Below are 17,858 nucleotides of genomic sequence, written 5' to 3'. Positions count from 1 at the left end.
AAAAACAAATACATTTAAAAGAATACTAAAATCCTAACAACTGAACACTTGTAGTAAAGACCCATTTATCTACCTGGAAAAGCCTATCAGAACCAAAATGTCTTTAATGGTTTCTTCAAAGTACAGATAGTGGACACCTGTCATATCTTAACAGGAATGTTATTTGATAGAGCAGGGGTGGCCACACTATTATTTACTCAATCTGTATACTACATCCATAGATCTTTGAGTGGTTCACAGCATAAAAAACAAAATTAAATACACAAAATACATTTTTAAAATGAACAAAAAAATAAAAATAAACCAATAACCCCCCTCCTCTCCTACAAATCTTATCTTTCATATTTTAATATTTACAAGTGTGTAAATATAATAACTGTTTTACAAAGGAAATTCTCTCAGATGTCTTTAGTCTAGTTGGCTTTTGTTAGGTTTTTAAAATCTAAAAATAAGGTTGGTTATTTCTTCATTCCATAATTGCTACAGTACCATTTCCACATGCTTATATGATCCTGACAGACATATTAGTGGGTTAATTGAATCCCATCGTACAAAATGAAGCTGTACCTGCTATTTAAGCAAATACAACATTTGTATAACTTAGCTACCAAGGAATGCCTAACAAGGAGGAAGGAGCAGCACATGTTGGAGGCTACCATTTAGGTATTTATTTTATTACTACTGTTTTTCATCTGTTTTTCAGATATGAAACTGTCTTGTTCCATTTCCAGCTCCTGAGTTTCTCCTCAGCATCTCTCAGTGCTAGGAAAACTCTAACCTGCCCTTCCAATGCATTTGTTGTTGTAAAGGCAGTACACAACAGGTAAAAACAGGAAAAATCAAACCTACCACTACCACAAACCAATATAGCAGCAGTAGCATCAACAACATTGTTGTTGTTGTTGTTCCTTAACAGGGACTCAAGACAGCTTTCAGATACGTAAATGTAAGAACAGCTAAAAAGGCTGACATAGCAGATAAAAGTAATCTAAAACAAGGGTTTGCCATATTAAATTCATTAATCAGGTATGTCAAATGCCTGCAGAATAGAAGCATTCTGATGGGACAGTAAGATGAGGCCAGAAAGATTGCATGAATAAGATGTAATATGGTACAGCCAAACAGATGTGAATGATACACTGAAGTTCGTTTGAGGGAAGGCCTACTTCTTTTCTGTCATATGGAAAGGAGTGGGGCAAGGGGAAAACCACTCAGACCTGTGCTTTCTAGCAACAGCACAAGCAGAAGTGTGGATGAGCCCTATGTTGCTTTCCTTATCAAAGAAGGCCATAAGAGATCTCCAAGTTGCTTAAGGGAATTCAGTTTTTAGGAGTGAAGTCTTTGCATGTGTTCAACACACTGCATTTACATTTTCAGCTCTGTTTTAAACAGATGTTACATACTTTTCACTAACTGTTTCCAACTGCAGTACATTTTAGGATGAACAACATGCCTAAAGGGGTGGGTGGGTGTAAAGGTGTCCTGTACTGTTTTTGTTTACTCCAGAGGTATTGCTAGCACCAAATCTGTTGATTATTTTCCATGTCTAGTAAGGAAAGGGTTTTTAAAAAATGGCATAAAATGAGGTATATAATTGCTGCATTAGAATGTCCAATGTAGAAGTGAACTATACTCAACCAGCAGGAACTCAACATTTTATACTACCATTTGCTGGGTAATTTTCTTACTGAAAAGAGAAAAACTCACATAAATAATCTAAGGTATTTAGTCAAAATAATAAAAAAAAAATCCTTCCAGTAGCACCTTAAAGACCAACTAAGTTAGTTCTTGGTATGAGCTTTCGTGTGCATGCACACTTCTTCAGATACTGAAGAAGTGTGCATGCACACGAAAGCTCATACCAAGAACTAACTTAGTTGGTCTTTAAGGTGCTACTGGAAGGAATTTTTTTATTTTGACTATGGCAGACCAACACGGCTACCTATCTGTAACTAAGGTATTTAGTTCACTTTTATTTGTGATCCTTTAGATTTCAAGCTGTACAGATGGAAATAACTGTATAGAAGAGTTTCTTTTTCATTTATTCAGTAGTAGAATCACCTGAGAAGTATGTGAGAAGTAAACATTTAGAGAACTTTAAGAGGATGAGAAGCAGTGTTTTCTCTATCTGCCAAATCCTTCTACCATCTATTTATGTAAAGAGTGTAGTTGAAACTACACTCATCATCATCAACTTTACCCAGTTATTTCACAGGCTTTGTATACAGAAAAATTTCAAAAGTCATCCAGTGGACCATATACATATCTATGCTATACATGCTCTTTAATGTATTGATTTTCTAGGATTGTCTTTATTTTTAAAAATCAGTGTTGTATTAAATGAAACATGGTTTACAAAACATCAGTTGTATTCACGTAAGAAACCATCCAATGAAATAAACAGTCTGAAGTGGACTTTTGTGTTTTTTGTTGCTACATAGTCAGGCTATATGCTCTTAATCCTACTTGTCAAAAATGGCTACAAAAATGGCTACAAAATGGTTCATATCAGACAATGCATGTGGTGGGAAGCACTGTGCACAAATGAAAGAAAGTACAGGCCCTCCCTTAGTTTTACAAAGGGAGAGACACACATGCAGAAGGGACTAAAAGAAAAAGATAGAGGAAGAAAAGGGTAGAGGAAAATCAACAGTTTGATACTGCCAGAATGAAGACACCTAGGATCACTGGCCTTCCCTTGTGAATATTCTGGTTGGAATAGAACCTGTGAAACTACTCAATGGTCCTTAGTGCTCTGGTAAGTGAGGGAAGCCAGTGTCATCTTCTTCATACAACTGCAGTCACAGGTCCTTGTAGTTGGTGTAGAGTTCTTTCCATTAGGGAGATGGAAAGAAAATATGGCCGATGGCTAGGGCCAGACTAGTCCTCCCTTTGCCATGGTGCTCTGGGATGGAGAGGGGTACAAGCTCCCAGTGGTCCTCACTCTTCTGGCTAGTGATAGAGGGCAAAGCATACTTACACTTGCAGTTGAAGTCAACCATATGTTACATTCTCCAATGCTTTTAATTCTAAAAGAGCAAGGTCACATCTACACCATAAAGCACTCATATCAATTTAACAGCTGTGACTTCCTGCAAAGAATCCTGGGAAATGTAGTTTGTTTTAGGGCGTTGACCTCACAGACCTGCAATTACCAGCACCCTGAGCAAACTTCAGTTCCCAGGATTCTCCATTACCCGCCCTGAGCCCGGCCTTGGCTGGGGAGGGTGGGGTATAAATAAAAATTATTATTATTATTATTATTATTATTATTATTATTATTATTATTATTATTACAGTATAAGAACTTTAAATGTAAGTTGTGGATGTGACCTAAGTTTCTAGCCCATATATTTTGAAGGTATGTTTTAATGTGGTGGACAATGCCTGATAAAAATCCATGATTCCTGAATGCTTGCCATATTAAATTTTCAGTGGAGCATGAATGCTTAATAAAATGTATTATGAAAAGTAGAAGAAGCAGATTCATGCAACTTGTACATGTCACAAATTTTACTGTTTGCTATAAAACTGAACATCCAGAAAACACCCAGTACTATTTATAGCAACATGTTTAATAAGAGAAAATAAATTATGTTGCTTTTCAAGAAGTTTACTTTATGATGGCTTATTAAAGAATTTCTTTACTCCCACTTTCTCTTCATCCAGTAACCACTTAAGTGGCTTTCTGACCAGAATTTATTTATTATTGGCAGATTAGTTTCCATATAAAACAAAATGTCATGTATGTTAATTTCTCTATCAGAAAACAGTAATTCACAAAAACAAAGAGCTTCTGATTTAAGCATCATCTCAATCAGGGCAGCTAAGCACTCATCATGAACTACATTTTGGCACGGTATTTATTTACAAAAGCATTTTTATTTTTGAGGGCAGCAAAATATTCTGCCTTTCTACCATTCGGTCTATGAGGCAGCTTACAAACAAAGCAGTATCAAACATCAGTAGAATTCTAGCCATTTCCCAAGTAACAGCTGTGTTAGTCTTTTGTGGTTCCGGAATAAGTATTTGTTGTCTTTAGTCTACCTCATCAAACATATGAAGTGCTACTCCAAGTTACAGGTAGATACACACATATTTACAAGCATATACCCCATTGAGAGGGACTGTAAAAACTAAGGTCAAAGGAAAATGAAATGCAGAAAAAAATAGACAGTGATCATTACATACTTGACAGGGGTAATTCACAAAGTGTACTTGATGACAGAAATTCTGGCACTGGAAAACTAATCTGCCTCTGAAGTCCCTTTGCTTTAGGATGGGCACTTTGAGATCATTTACAGAAATATCTCCCCAAATAGCTTTTGAATAATGTCATTTCTGGTGCCAGATTTGTGTTCACTTATTCTTTTGCACAGAGATGGGTTTTTCCGCTGTAGAATGCAGAAGGGTATTGCGGGTAGATTTTTCAGTTTGTTTATTAAAATATTTCTATTCCACTTTTCATATACAGAAAGAAATACCAAAGCAGCTCACACAATAATAAAATGTAACAAATCCAATAAAAATAATCAGTACAATCATCCCAATGACCAGTATTAGTAATATTAAGGGTCAGGGAAAAGATGAACAGATATGTCTTCAATTCAGTGGCAGAAACACCCCAAGGTTGGTATTTCCCTGATTTCAGTGGGAAGAGCATTTCATGTGGTAGGTGCCACAAAGGAGAAGGATTTCCTTGCACAACCAGCAATCGGATCTCTGTGGTTCATGGTACAGTGGTGCCTCGCAAGATGAAAAGAATCCGTTCTGTGATTCTCTTCGTCTAGCGGTTTTTTTGTCTTGCGAAGCAAGCCCATTGACGGATTAGCGCTATTAGCAGCTTATCGGATCAGCTGATAAGCGGCTTAGTGGCTTAGAAAAGGGGGGGAGGGGGAAAACCCCAGAAACTCGCAAGACATTTTCGTCTTGCGAAGCAAGCCCATAGGAGATTCGTTTTGCGAAGCACCTCCAAAACGGAAAACTCTTTCGTCTAGCGAGTTTTCCGTCTTGCGGGGCACCGCTGTACAATCAGGAGGGTTCCATTGGCAAAGTGCAGTGAGTGACTATACTGCAGTAACTGCAAGTCTGTACAGGAGAATGGAGTCCCTCATATATCATACTGAGAGATAAGCAGGTGAATCCTAACAAGTTCAATATTTTGTTTTTTAAAAGTCAAAATAAGTAGATAGTCTGACCAATTAATATTAATTGCCATTAAGCTCAATAAGCAGCAAAGGCTTCACACTGTACTGAAAAGACCACACACACACATCCCTGGGAAGAGCTCCCTACCTGGGTTGCCACTACTAAAAAGACACCCTCCCTGATCACAGATGTCAACTTGAATAAAATATTGAGGGGGCCCAGGTAAGCCGCACTCTGCATAACTGATCACATGACATGGCACATGCACACTATTTGAATGGCAATGCCAATCAACCTTCAGGGGCCCGCCTCCCTCAAATATTTTATGGGGGGGGGGGCTAAAGGGACCTCACCCCCTAGGAGATGGTCCCTATGTCCCTGATAGTTACTTGTCTCACTTCATTTCAGAGAAATATTGACTATGAGCAACTTGACTGGAGTTAATCAGTGCATTAAGACAGAGTTGTTCTGCCTGGCCTTTGGCTTGGAGCCAATTTAATTCCCTCCCTCTCTTTCTTTTTTCTTTTCCTTCTCCTCCTGCGAGGAGGCTACATTTTAATATTTTAATATTTTAATGTTGCAATATTTAATGTATTTTAATTTTGTTTTTAAGTTGTAATCATTCAACTTGTTTTTATTATTGCTTGTAAGCCGCCCTGAGCCCGGCCTTGGCTAGGGAGGGTGGGGTATAAATAAAAATTATTATTATTATTATTATTGACCCTAGGCAAGTGCCCAGTAAAGCTGAAGAATCATGTCATTAAGATGGAAGACATAGATGGAAGTGTGTACCATTTGCATATTGGGGCTGATCTCACTCTGATGATTCTTGCACTGTAAATATTATCACCCTGGAGATAATATTTAATAATAGTGTGGATCCTGGAAGGACCTTACAACAAGTAAGCTGCTAAGAACAGTTCCCTAGGTTCACCTTCCTGAACCTCCCAGCAACATCCATAGTCAATGGTATCAAATTTGACTGAAAGATCCGGGGGGGGGGGGGTCAACATTCATGGCATCCAGATCTCTACAACAGCATAGGTCATCTACCAGGGTAACCACAGTACCGAAACTCAACCTGAAGCTGAAAGGAAAGGCCAACAACTTCGTTAAGTGACAGGTGTCCTTTCATTTGTCATCACTGATATCTGTATTGATCATTTCAAGAGGTCAAGATTTAATGAGTCTACAGATTGAAGTCTCCTCATCTGTACAAGTTGTAAATCTTCAAGAAAGAGGCAGCATGAGGTGTTACATTTATTTCAGTCACAGAATATTATTTTGGACATTAATCACAATTTCTAATATTCCAAAATCTGGATCATTACTTATTCCTTATTTATTATGTTAACTGTCCATAGTGAACAAAATTCTGAACTGGAGAATTTACTGCAGAATCGAATCATCACTATTTATATTTATATTTAGCTTTAGTTCAGAATGTCAAATCAAATGAGTGAACAATATTTTTAGAGATATTTGCAGGAATTTCTGCAGTTAACATTACAATCCTAGCAAATATTTGCAGATCATTTTGCGCACATGATTAATACATTGTTTTGTACCATCTATATATCTAGTGATTTCTGCACTGGAATATATTTTAGGCCCTTCTACTGATGTGCTTAAACAAATGAGCAAATCATCCATTTAAAGTAGCACCAAGTTTTCAAAAAAATTCAAAAATTAGTAAGATCATGATTCCACTCCTAGAAGCCAGACAATATTGCTTTTGTTACCCCAGCTCTAAAATGAGCTTTTGATAAGTGGCTAATTTGCTTTAGATGAATTACAACAAAGCTTCTTTGCCCTTTGAGAATATTAACTGAATGAATAAGAATCCATCTATATGGCACTCAACAGTGTTCAACACACTTCAGGTACATTTTTTCTTGTCATAATACTTTAAAAATCCATGAATGTATGTCAGTACTATCGACATATTACGGATGTGAGGGGTGGAGAGTTGAGAGAGGTAGCAAATGACACCACCAGTGCAAGTCAATGCCTTTGAAAAATGGAGGATTTTAAAATTTTGTGCGACAGATAAATTTCAACTTATGAAAGTTGCTTATTTCATTCTGTTGCAATTTCAGAGTTTTGTATGATCTTAATCTGTACATAACATTGCATGAAGAAACATCTTATCACACTGCCCCCCTTGCATCAATGAAAACCCATTTAGATTCCACTACATCTGTCAGGAACAGAACACGTTTTTAAAAGTGAAAATTGATCATTACGTTTCCCACTGAGCCACCTTAAAAGCAAAAGTAGAGACGTCTACATTATTTAGAGAAAGGTATTTCCTTAGTCACTGGCATTTCCTTAGTCACTGGCTCCTCCGTGATTCTCAAAGCCTTTGATCACAGTTTTCATGCTGTTTCGTCAGACCTCAGGAATACAAGTGTAACAGCTGGCATATGCAATTCACTAGGCCTTATTTGTTTACAAGGAGTGGTTAAACATCAGCTAGTAACAACTGACTTGCTGCCCATCAATTTTAACTGCTAACCCCAGGGTTCATTTCTTCACTCTTCTGAGAACTGTAAAATCTCTCAATGCACATTCATGTACAATTGACACTAATACATTCTCTCTCACAGGGCTGTGGGGTTTGGGATTTTTAAAAAGTTGCTGTGCATTAAACACTGAAAGGGAGACTGAAAAATCAGGGAAATGTAAATTTAAGCAGATTTTAGATGCTTAATAGACACTACCAACTACCAAATTATACCTAGGAAATATAGCACCTTTGGGGTTTGTTACCCTACGCCCCCACCTTTTCACAGGCTCAATCAAGTCGGCCAAGCATGTAAACTGATCCTGTCGCCAGCAAAAGCATTTCCTTTCACTGTGGTCAGCCAAAAACAGCGAAGAAAATGGAAATGACTTGAAGTTATGGCACCAAAAAGACCAGACAAGCAAGGAAATAATCAACTCCACATGAGCCACTTCTAGCCCATCACAATGAAAAAGGCCTATGACTAACCCCAGGAAAGGTCATCGAGACCATGGGGGTCACATGAAGAAAAAGGCAATAGTGAGAGGCTGCCAGCTGCAATAAGAATCAGTGTGTTCCTAATTACATTCAGAAAAGGGATTGAGCTCAAATAATGTTTTGATTTAGTCACAACCTAATGTAAAAGCCAGGAACTACAACTTATATTTTTGTGTATTACTAGATTAAAAGAAGTCAGGCCTCCAACATGCCTGCGGATGAGAAACTTGCAAAAGTGATTTGAAAAGTCAGATCTAGAAGTACTTTGGGAAGAGAGAAGTGAGTCTGTTGGTTTCCAAGGTTCAGTCCTTCAACTAAATTTGCACTTTCAATATTTGTACTAGCCTTTCACAAATCTATGGTACTGAATGGAACAAAGAATTTACCAGTAGTTTTTCAAAACAAGAATGAAGGCAGGATATGTGTGCACACACCTAAATTTTCTAAATTTAGGACAAAAATACAATGTGTGTAACAAGCTAATTTGAATTATACTTTAGAATCATAATATTATTTCAAAAGTTAACATTTTTAACCATTTCAGGAGAATTTTTGTTATTCATTATTTTTGACACAAGCCAGGCTTTAATTTATCAGAAATTTCGAGATGGCATCGCTTATTTATTCCAGAATCCTAGGTGTGTAACCTGATATCTGAAGCACCTGGGAGGGACTTATTTAGCCTGCAGTCTCCATCTTGTAACTGAGTCTACAAGCTGACCTCTTGGTCTCATCTCTGTGTAAACATCTTATTTGTAAGCTGAGTTCTGGGGAACTCAAAAGTATGCTACACTTTTGTGACATTTTGGATGGTCCCGATGAAGATATTACCAAAGTAGTGGAGATATTGTCATATTTTACTTGTGTATCAGCCGGCCTAACTTTGCCTTTTTTCTTATTATGGTATGTCATCTTTAGCAAGCAAATAGAATGGCAATTAAGATTTTTTTAAAAAAATTGTTCTAAAATTGCTAGACCAAACAGAAGACAGTCCTCAAGCCTGCTGTCTTTTTCCACAACTGCCATCTTCCACCTATTACTATTGGGGTAGCTCATCCCACATCTTCCTTGGGGCAAATTAAGAGCTGTATGCCCTGAAGGAAGGCAGAAGTGAAGAAGCTCAAGGTAGGAGGCTCATTATCAGCTCTTGAAGGGACCACCACTTGGTCTAAGAAGAAAATGTTCCATATTTTGTACCATTTGTTTGTTTTAGTATTTTAAAAATGCAAATAACATTGGAATGCCTGGGAAGAAAGCTAGTATTGCATATCAGTATAACACTGTTAGAAACTGAGATATGAAAGCTAGGAGCTAAATGGCACCTTAAACCTAGGTTATGAGCGCAACAATGGACTGTCAAGGCACTTTTTTAATAACAAGAATCCTTCCTACCCACCCCCCTAATATTCTTAAGAGGGTCTCTTCTCCAGTCTTCAGAGAGTAGCTGGAAGTGGGGAGACAGAAAAAGGTCCTCCTTTCCTTCCACTATGCAGTTTTAATCTGAAATCTTTGGCGCAGTACTGCGCCCAGAGCTCAGGAACTGCGCGCGCAAATGAAATTCCCTGTTGTAAAATGTGCCTAGAACAATGGGAGTTTCAAACACTGCAGTGAAATCAATAAATAAGAATGTATAAAAAGTGGTAGTTTCAATGAAGGCTGCAGTCATAAGCTTTTATGAAAACCCATTTAATTAATAAATTTATTATAGGTATGTTTAATAACAGCTACTAATCGGTTTATTATCCCCCTCCCATCTTCCTAAAATAAATTAATATAGCATGGTTTAAATCTGAACAGACAAGTATATGCATGTCTACTCAGAATTAAGTCTCACTAAGTTCAATGGGCTGACAGCAACTGAGTTGTCTGTTGTCTGGCTATGCACATCTTACTCCCTCGCTCCCATAACTTCTGGATTTGGGTCATTTTACACTCCAAGAGCAGAAAGGGTGGAGTTAGGTACAGCAACTAAATCTGAGGTGTGTGATATCCCTGATACTATTCATGATAAATATGGACACTTGGCACAGACAAGGCAACCAGATGAATACAAATCTCCACAGGCCACAAGGGGGAAGGGGATTAAATGAATGCTGTTTCAAAATGATATGGAAAGGCAGGAATGTGGAAAATTTCCTCATCAAAATCCAATACCATCTGCTGTAGGTCACTGTAACACTCTGAACGCAACCATTAAGAACATATGTTTAAGCAAGCTTTATGCTACTGTGTGCACAAGTACTACCTGAGAGATAAGTGAGACAGAAAGAGAGTGACTTGCTAAAGTCATGCAGAGAGATCCCATAGTTATGCAGGCATTTGAACCTGCTCACCGTGGGCAACTAGATGGCTTGTGTGCAACACCAATATGAAATGCTTTAATTGTTTGTTCTGAACATTTGTATACCGCTATTCTTTAAAAAAGTATCACAGTGGTTTACAACAGTTATACATAAAAAATACACAAAATTACGGTAAAAAACAACAACAGAGAACAGTTAACTATTACAGAAATATGTATGTGTAACTGCCAGCATAAGCCTCATGGAATAGAAAAAAATTCAGCAAGCATTTAAAACAGGCATCATCAACCTTTTTCAGCCATGGGCCGGTCCACTATCCCTCAGACCTTGTGGGGCGCCAGACATTTTTTGGGGGTATGAACGAATTCCTGTGCCCCACAAATAACCCAGAGGTGCATTTTAAATAACATTTAAATAAATTACATTCTACTCATGTAAAAACACGCTGATTCCCGGACCGTCCACGGGCCGGATTGAGAAGGCAATTGGGCCACATCGGGCCTTAGGTTCCCTACCCCTGATTTAAAAGCTGAAAAAGAAGGTACCTCTACTGGCAGAGTATTCCACAAGTATTCCAGTGACACAAAAGGCTTCTTGTTACTATCAAATGAGCTTCGTCAACTTAGGAAAAAACTAATGAGTTCCTTGAAGATTATCTCAGGGATCAGTCTGGAATGTAAGGGTTCAGGTGGTCCCTAAGGTAAATTAATACAAGGACCCAGAACCTGACTTAGTAGCAGATTGGCAGCAATGCTAATGTTTTAACTATGCTGTCACATGCTATCAGCCACATCCCCGGCTGGAGCTTCCACACAAGACCCAGGGCAGCACCACATAGAGCACATTGTAGTAATCTAGCCTAGAAATTACAAATGCATGGACTGTAGTGGTTATGCTATCCCTGTTCAGGAACAAATATGCCTATTTTCATTTGTTAAACGTGAGATATCTATATAACCCAGCAACGATGTTATGCCATCATTTATGCTCTGAATTAAAGTTGATGAGCAACAAACTCGCTTCCAAGTTTATTTCACTGTTCTAAAACAAGGAAGGAATCAAGCAGTCAACACTCCATTTATACATATTACAAATATGATATTGTCCACCCTGCCCCAAATTTGGAAATCACTATGCATGTAGTAATCATACGTATCAAGGTGTACTGCTCTGATTATGTGACTCCCAATCCCAAGACACTTGTTTGTCCCACTCTTTATTGGCATTTGAACATCTTGTAAAAAAAACTGCTATTTTTTCATGCCTTTGCTATTGTGATTATCTGTCCCTCCTACTAGTGCTCTGATGGTGACCATATGTTGCTTTAAAGCTTACTTTGTTGCTGTAACTTCATTCCTAACCTTGTTTGATTTTAATAGTATATTAATATTTACCACTTTGAGAACCTTCAGTTCTCAAAGTGGTAAATATAAATTTAAATTAAAAACAGAGTCAGGCACTAAAGATAAACCAAACTCTAGAGATAAAGGGTGTACCAAGCACTTTTTACAACCTTGAATCACAGATGTGCACTAGTAAAAATTTTTTTCTAGATTCTACAAGTCACAACACTTTCCTGGAAAAAGGTTTAATTTAAAGCAACAGGTAAAGTGTTCCACTGATTCACTATGACTAGACTAGGGTGTTTTGTTTTTCGAGTCAAGTTTCAGCATGAGCTAGTAGGAACAAAAATATGCCAACTTGCCACAAAGCACCATTTCATGTTTCATCAAACACCACAACCATTTGAAGGAACTCTTGAACTTTTCCAGGGAGTTTATTTCACAGAAACTTAGAATCATAGAACTGTAGAGTTGGAAGGGACCATGTGGGACACCTAGTCCAACCCCCTGCAATGCAGGAATCTTTTACCCAACGTAGGTCTCAAACCCACAATCCTGAGACAAATTCTCTGTGTGCAAGTTATTGTGAAACAAAGTACAATGGTGGCTTATTTCTGCAAGTATTAAATCCACATAAATCCATCTACTACTGAAATTGAAAGTCACTATGAAAATCTTGTGTCTTGCAACATGAACCAGGATTATTATAGCTCACAAGTAGAAGGCTACAAACAACTGCTACAACACTAAATAAAAAAGGACAGAACCAAATGCAAAAGAGCAGAGAAAGAGGTAAACCTCAAAATAGTACAGGGTAAAGGAGAGAACTCAAGTAAAACAGTAAACTGTCCAGTGAGTATCAATATATACTCTCCTCAGAGGCATTATAATTCACCTTAAACTAAATTTACACCCCCAAGGAACGTTTCAACAAAATAATGTAGTAAATTGTCCATTTACTCTTTTATTAGAGTTCACTACATTTTTCCAGTCCCATTTTGAGTCTTTCTTTATGCCATACAGAATGGTAACAGAAAACTTTGAAGAGTTTTTTGCAACCCTTAAAAAATATTGATTTAACTTAGAAATTATGACCACTGATTATGACCACCGACCAATGAATACATATTTTAATGTATTTCCTTGCTCCTGACTTTTCAACATTTCTATTACAGTTTAATTCTTGGAAACTATAAAGGCTAAGAAAAGTTGGACAACTCATCATTGTAAGGCTCCGTGGGTCACATAGCTAAAAAAACTGTACACATTTTGCTGACATGCTGCCAACCTGATTACACAGTTGTGTAAGAAATTCTAATTATGGTGTGATGCCTAGAGAGAAATACTTTTCTCCTCTGAAAAACCCCAAAACTGTACATGTTTCGAAGCTAGATAGCGGCCACCAACCATTTATCTGAGCCACACTTCAATTGGTAAGCCTTTTACATTTTGCCTTGAGGTCTATAAATTTTCATTCTTGAACTCAACTCATAGGTCAACTAAATTACACATCTGCAAGCTATAGAAGGAATAGGGTAGGGCAGGATTTTCAACTGTTTTAATTATTCAATTGTTATAACGAGACACACAAAAAAGCAGCTTTGTTCTAAAACTTGGCATGCATATGGCCCTGACTATGTAATGCACACTAAACCATGTCGAACACATCTGGTTCTTAGGTATGGCCAATGACAGTCTAATGGAACTTGCACATGGAATACAGATTGATTCTACCCTCTGACCTAGAAGCATGATTCTCTGTATATTATTCAACATTCCAAAACATTCTGACTAAAGTATGTCACAAGAATGGAGTAGAACACACAAGGTATGCCATGCCAGAAGTGCATAAACAACCCAGTAAAAGTCCACACATCTCAAGAAAGCAAATCAAGCACGGCAGTACAGGTAACTGCGACTTGTGTGCATTTAACTTGAACACATCCAGCTTTATGTGCTTGGCTAAAAAATAAATGAGTGGACGGAAATGGAATAGGTGTCTAGGGAAAAAGGCTTTGGCAATCTTGCACACCCACTCAACCCAATGTGTTTTGACTATATACGATTTTTACTTTATGCGCTGTCCCTGGAGTGTAACCCCTGCGTAAGTGGAGAGTTGCCTGTACAGAAGAAGAAATCCAAGTAGACTGTTGGTGCATTTTCAGTGAGGAAATTCTTTTAGCTTTACAGTGCCTTACTCCATTCACTAGTGTAAGCAATCAGTAGTTAAGATACTTTGCATTCAAAAAGAAAGAAAGCTACTAACGTGTACAACAAGAACTAGGTTTGAATCCAAATACGATCCCTCAAGTAGTCTCAAATTCAATCGCATAGAGAGAAAAGTAAGATGAGCCAACGTAGAGGCCTGAAGACCTATTAATTTGGTTTGAAAGACTAGAAAAATGACATTAAAGATGATTCAGATATGATGAAGGAAGAACAAGTGTAGAGATCTGACATTTCATTCCATCACAATGCTCAGATGCCTCAACACTGTTCTTTTGGGAAATTCCAAAACTTAAATGACAGGAAGAGACACTCACACAAGAATTTTAAAAGGAGAGTGCTGGATCAGGCCAGTGGCCCATCTACTTCAGCAGCCTGTTCTCACACTGATCAACCAGATGTGTATGAAAAACCCACCAGCAGGATCTGAACACAACATCACTCTCCCCTCCTGTGGTTTCCAACTTTGAAGGCAGAACATATCCATTAGGGTTATTATTAATTATTATTATTGCTTACATTTATATACCACCTTTATCTTCCAAGGATCTCAAGGTGGTGTGCATGGTTCTCTCTCCCCCCCCCCCCATGTCATCCTCACAACAATCCTGTGACGTGGTTAGGCTAAGATAGATCATCCAGTGAGTTTCATGGCTGAGTGGGGATTCAAACCCTGCTCTCCCAGGTCCTGATTGCAACACTCTAACCATTACACCACACTGTTTAGTATCCATTTTGGCTAAAGAATAATTGTGTTCTGCTATTAAGTATCCACCAGTCATTAAGCACTTGTGCAAAGGTATCTGAACTCTACTCTAAAATAACTAATAACTTAATTTTCAACTGTACTTACACTGACATTGTCAAGAAACTATGGCAACTCTATAAAATACAGGCCAAAAGTACGCCAGCTTATCAAGTGTTATTTTCTGTTGCAACTTGTACTATAGATACTATTTGTGATCCATAAAAGGAACATATATCTATTAAATCCACACCTGCAGCTACAATTTATAGCCACCCAGTCATCTACTACTGTCTTACATCATAGGTAATTAGAATTCACTGAATTCATGGCCACAGGGAAAATACAAGTCTCATGAATGGGAACACAAAGCAAACACGAGCTCCACAGAATTTCAACCAGCATATGGGAGAGACGAATTAAATCTGACTCAATACGGAGTAAGAAAGGAGCAACTGTTAAGTTTTGACTTCATGTTATTTATTCTATACTTCACTGACATTTTCACCAAACTCAGTCTTGCTTGCATTTTGCTGGCATATATACTAGATTCAAATGAACTGGTGGGCCACACTTTTTAACCTCCTGTAATTCTTTCAGGTTTTGGGAAACCAAAACCCAATGCAAATTTCCAGGTAACTCAGCAGAAGATTCCATGAGGAAATCAAGCTTTAATGTTCCAAAATGTATCTCAACAGCTTTATCAGATCACAGAACAGCAGATTTACAACAGTATCATTTCAGTATTCCTTCAACAATGCAGCAGTCTTATTAGAAAGATTTCTTGGATTGAAGGCTACAGCTATTCTAAAATTTACATGGTATCAACATTGTTTGTACAGCCCCTGATTTATAGGATATAATGCCAGAAATAAATCCACTTAGTAGTAGGCAAGTCTTGCACCAGCAGTCAAATGCTTTATAACTTCTGTGATTGCTAAATGGGGATTTGAAGAATTAAATTAAGGATTTGTGATTATTTGCTTTTTAATAATTTCTAAGATTGTAGCCTCAGGTATTCAAGCAACAACTTGATTGTTTTATTTAGACCATAGGCAAAAAACAAAGTCTTGCAGCATCTTTAAAATTAATTTATTATGGCACATGCTTTCAAGGACTAAAGTCCACTTTATCTGATGTATGGAATATGATGCTGAATGAGTAGCTACAATATAGTACACATGACTATAAAGAGACAAAACATTAGCTGTCAGATGAGCAGAAAATGAAATGTAAGAAACACAGATGGTGAAAAATGTATTAACGCTTAACTGTATGTAAAAGAATTACAAGGAGCAACATTGCTTTGTGAACAGTAACATACACATCCTGACATTGCAAGTTAATCAACACTTCTCTTTGTTCAAGAACTGTCAACTTAAGGTCAGTAACAGAGTATTCTGTGGTGGTAAAATGTTCTCCAATGGAATATTGTCCTTTTTGGTGTAATATTTGTGTTTTCTCTCTCTTTCTTTGCATAGAGACTACTGACCTGGTTGCCCTATGCAGAAGGCCATTACTGGCAGATGATGCTGTTTATCATACTGGAAGACAAGCAGGTGAATAAACCCTTGATATTGTGGTTAACATTATTAGGTCCTTTAATACCTATTTTATTGCATCTGTATCTGATGTTGTTGCAGTGTCTGATCCTTGCATTTGTGCCTCTGTTATGTGGGCTGTTGGCAATGGTGAGCAGCTAATTCAGGTTAGGGGGACTGCCGGTGAATCAAGACATGCCTACTGCCAAACTGCAAAATATAGTTGTAATGGATGATGGGTTGGAATAGTCTTAGCTGGGAGGTATAAGGGACAAAAAGTGGTGTTCTGACACCTTCTCCATATCTGTCCAGTACAGCACAGGGTTTCATAGAATGCTGGAAGAAAGAAGTTCCATAGGTAGGAAGAGGCTGCTGACCTCCTCTAACATGCCCTCACTTTCAATCACAGAGAGCACCATCAGGAGGCTGACACTGGATTCCAAGACTTATTCTTCTAATAGCTCAATTTAGAACCCTAGAGGCCCACACCCAATGCATTGGCTGGTACAGAATACGCAAATGTGCCCACAGTTACTAAATAGTAGACTGAGAGAAAATTTCTCCTCACTTTTCCTGATACATGGCCTCCATCATCCATGTTTATCTCCCATATCTGTCTGCCTAACTTATTCCATCACCCTCCCTTACTGATATGTCACCTGACTTCATCATGCTTTCTCTTGTGCCAACATCATGCTTCCTGCATATATGCTGTGAGGGGTGAGGAGAATATGTTCACTGCCTATACTGCCAACAAAGGGCTCAGGTAGAAAGACAGGGATGACAATCACCACTTCTCTTCCTTTACACTCAACAAACTTTCAGAATCAGAACCCGCTGCCTTCTCACTTCTAAGATCACATACATTTCCTGCCTGGTTATGACGGTCTTAGAGATGCCCAGACCTCAATGGACTTGTCATAAAATCACAACCCCATTGTTGAAGCAGTGAGGTAAGTAAACCCTCAGTGCACTGTACATCTCTGCCTCATATGCATCCTCAATGCCCAGCAGATTAGCTAGAGTCCACCCCTGATTTTTCAGCACAGCTGTCTTCCACACACTCTCTGTACAGCTTACTTACATCAATACCCTGCTTTTTCACTTGCCACCTACTTTTCTATGGATACAAACATACAAGCAGCCCTGCTGGATCAGACCAAAGGTCCGTCTAATCCAGCATGCTGTTTTCTCAGTGGCCACTAATTTCTAAAACCTTAATGTCAGCCTTTCCCAATCTGCTGCCTGCCAGATATTGTTGGACTTAATTCCCATCAGCCTCAGCCAGCTGGAGTTGTCTAAAACATATGGAGAGCACTAGGTTGGGGAAGACTCATCAAGACAGATGTAGAAAGTAGACTTATGTAAACGCTACAGGTAGCAAGAAAAACCATTTTCAGTAGAGACAGAGAAAGTTACCTGCTATTTACTGATACGTTTTTCTTGAGCATAATGAACCATCAAAAACTGGCCTCATAAAGCAAATGCCACATCAGTTACCACACAAAATATAGATTGGAATACTCACTTATGACACATTTCTAAGGC

At 38.1% G+C, this 17,858-nt stretch overlaps 1 protein-coding gene and 1 long non-coding RNA gene across 5 annotated transcripts in view; one reads left to right on the top strand and one right to left on the bottom strand.

Moving 5' to 3' along the window:
- Nucleotides 1–17,858, bottom strand: part of CDON (cell adhesion associated, oncogene regulated) — a 123,143-nt gene that overhangs the window by 32,262 nt on the left and 73,023 nt on the right. The window lies entirely within an intron of this gene.
- Nucleotides 13,534–16,356, top strand: LOC309519375. The gene is made up of 2 exons (XR_014213825.1): nucleotides 13,534–13,706; nucleotides 16,253–16,356. It is a non-coding gene; the product is annotated as an uncharacterized lncRNA (long non-coding RNA).

The sequence above is a fragment of the Podarcis vaucheri genome, assembly GCF_965113315.1.
Source record: "Podarcis vaucheri genome assembly, chromosome: 15".
In the NCBI taxonomy this organism is placed as follows: Eukaryota; Metazoa; Chordata; class Lepidosauria; order Squamata; family Lacertidae; genus Podarcis; species Podarcis vaucheri.
The sequence above is the reverse complement of the archived record's forward strand: the minus strand, read 5'-3'. Positions and strand labels throughout refer to the sequence as shown.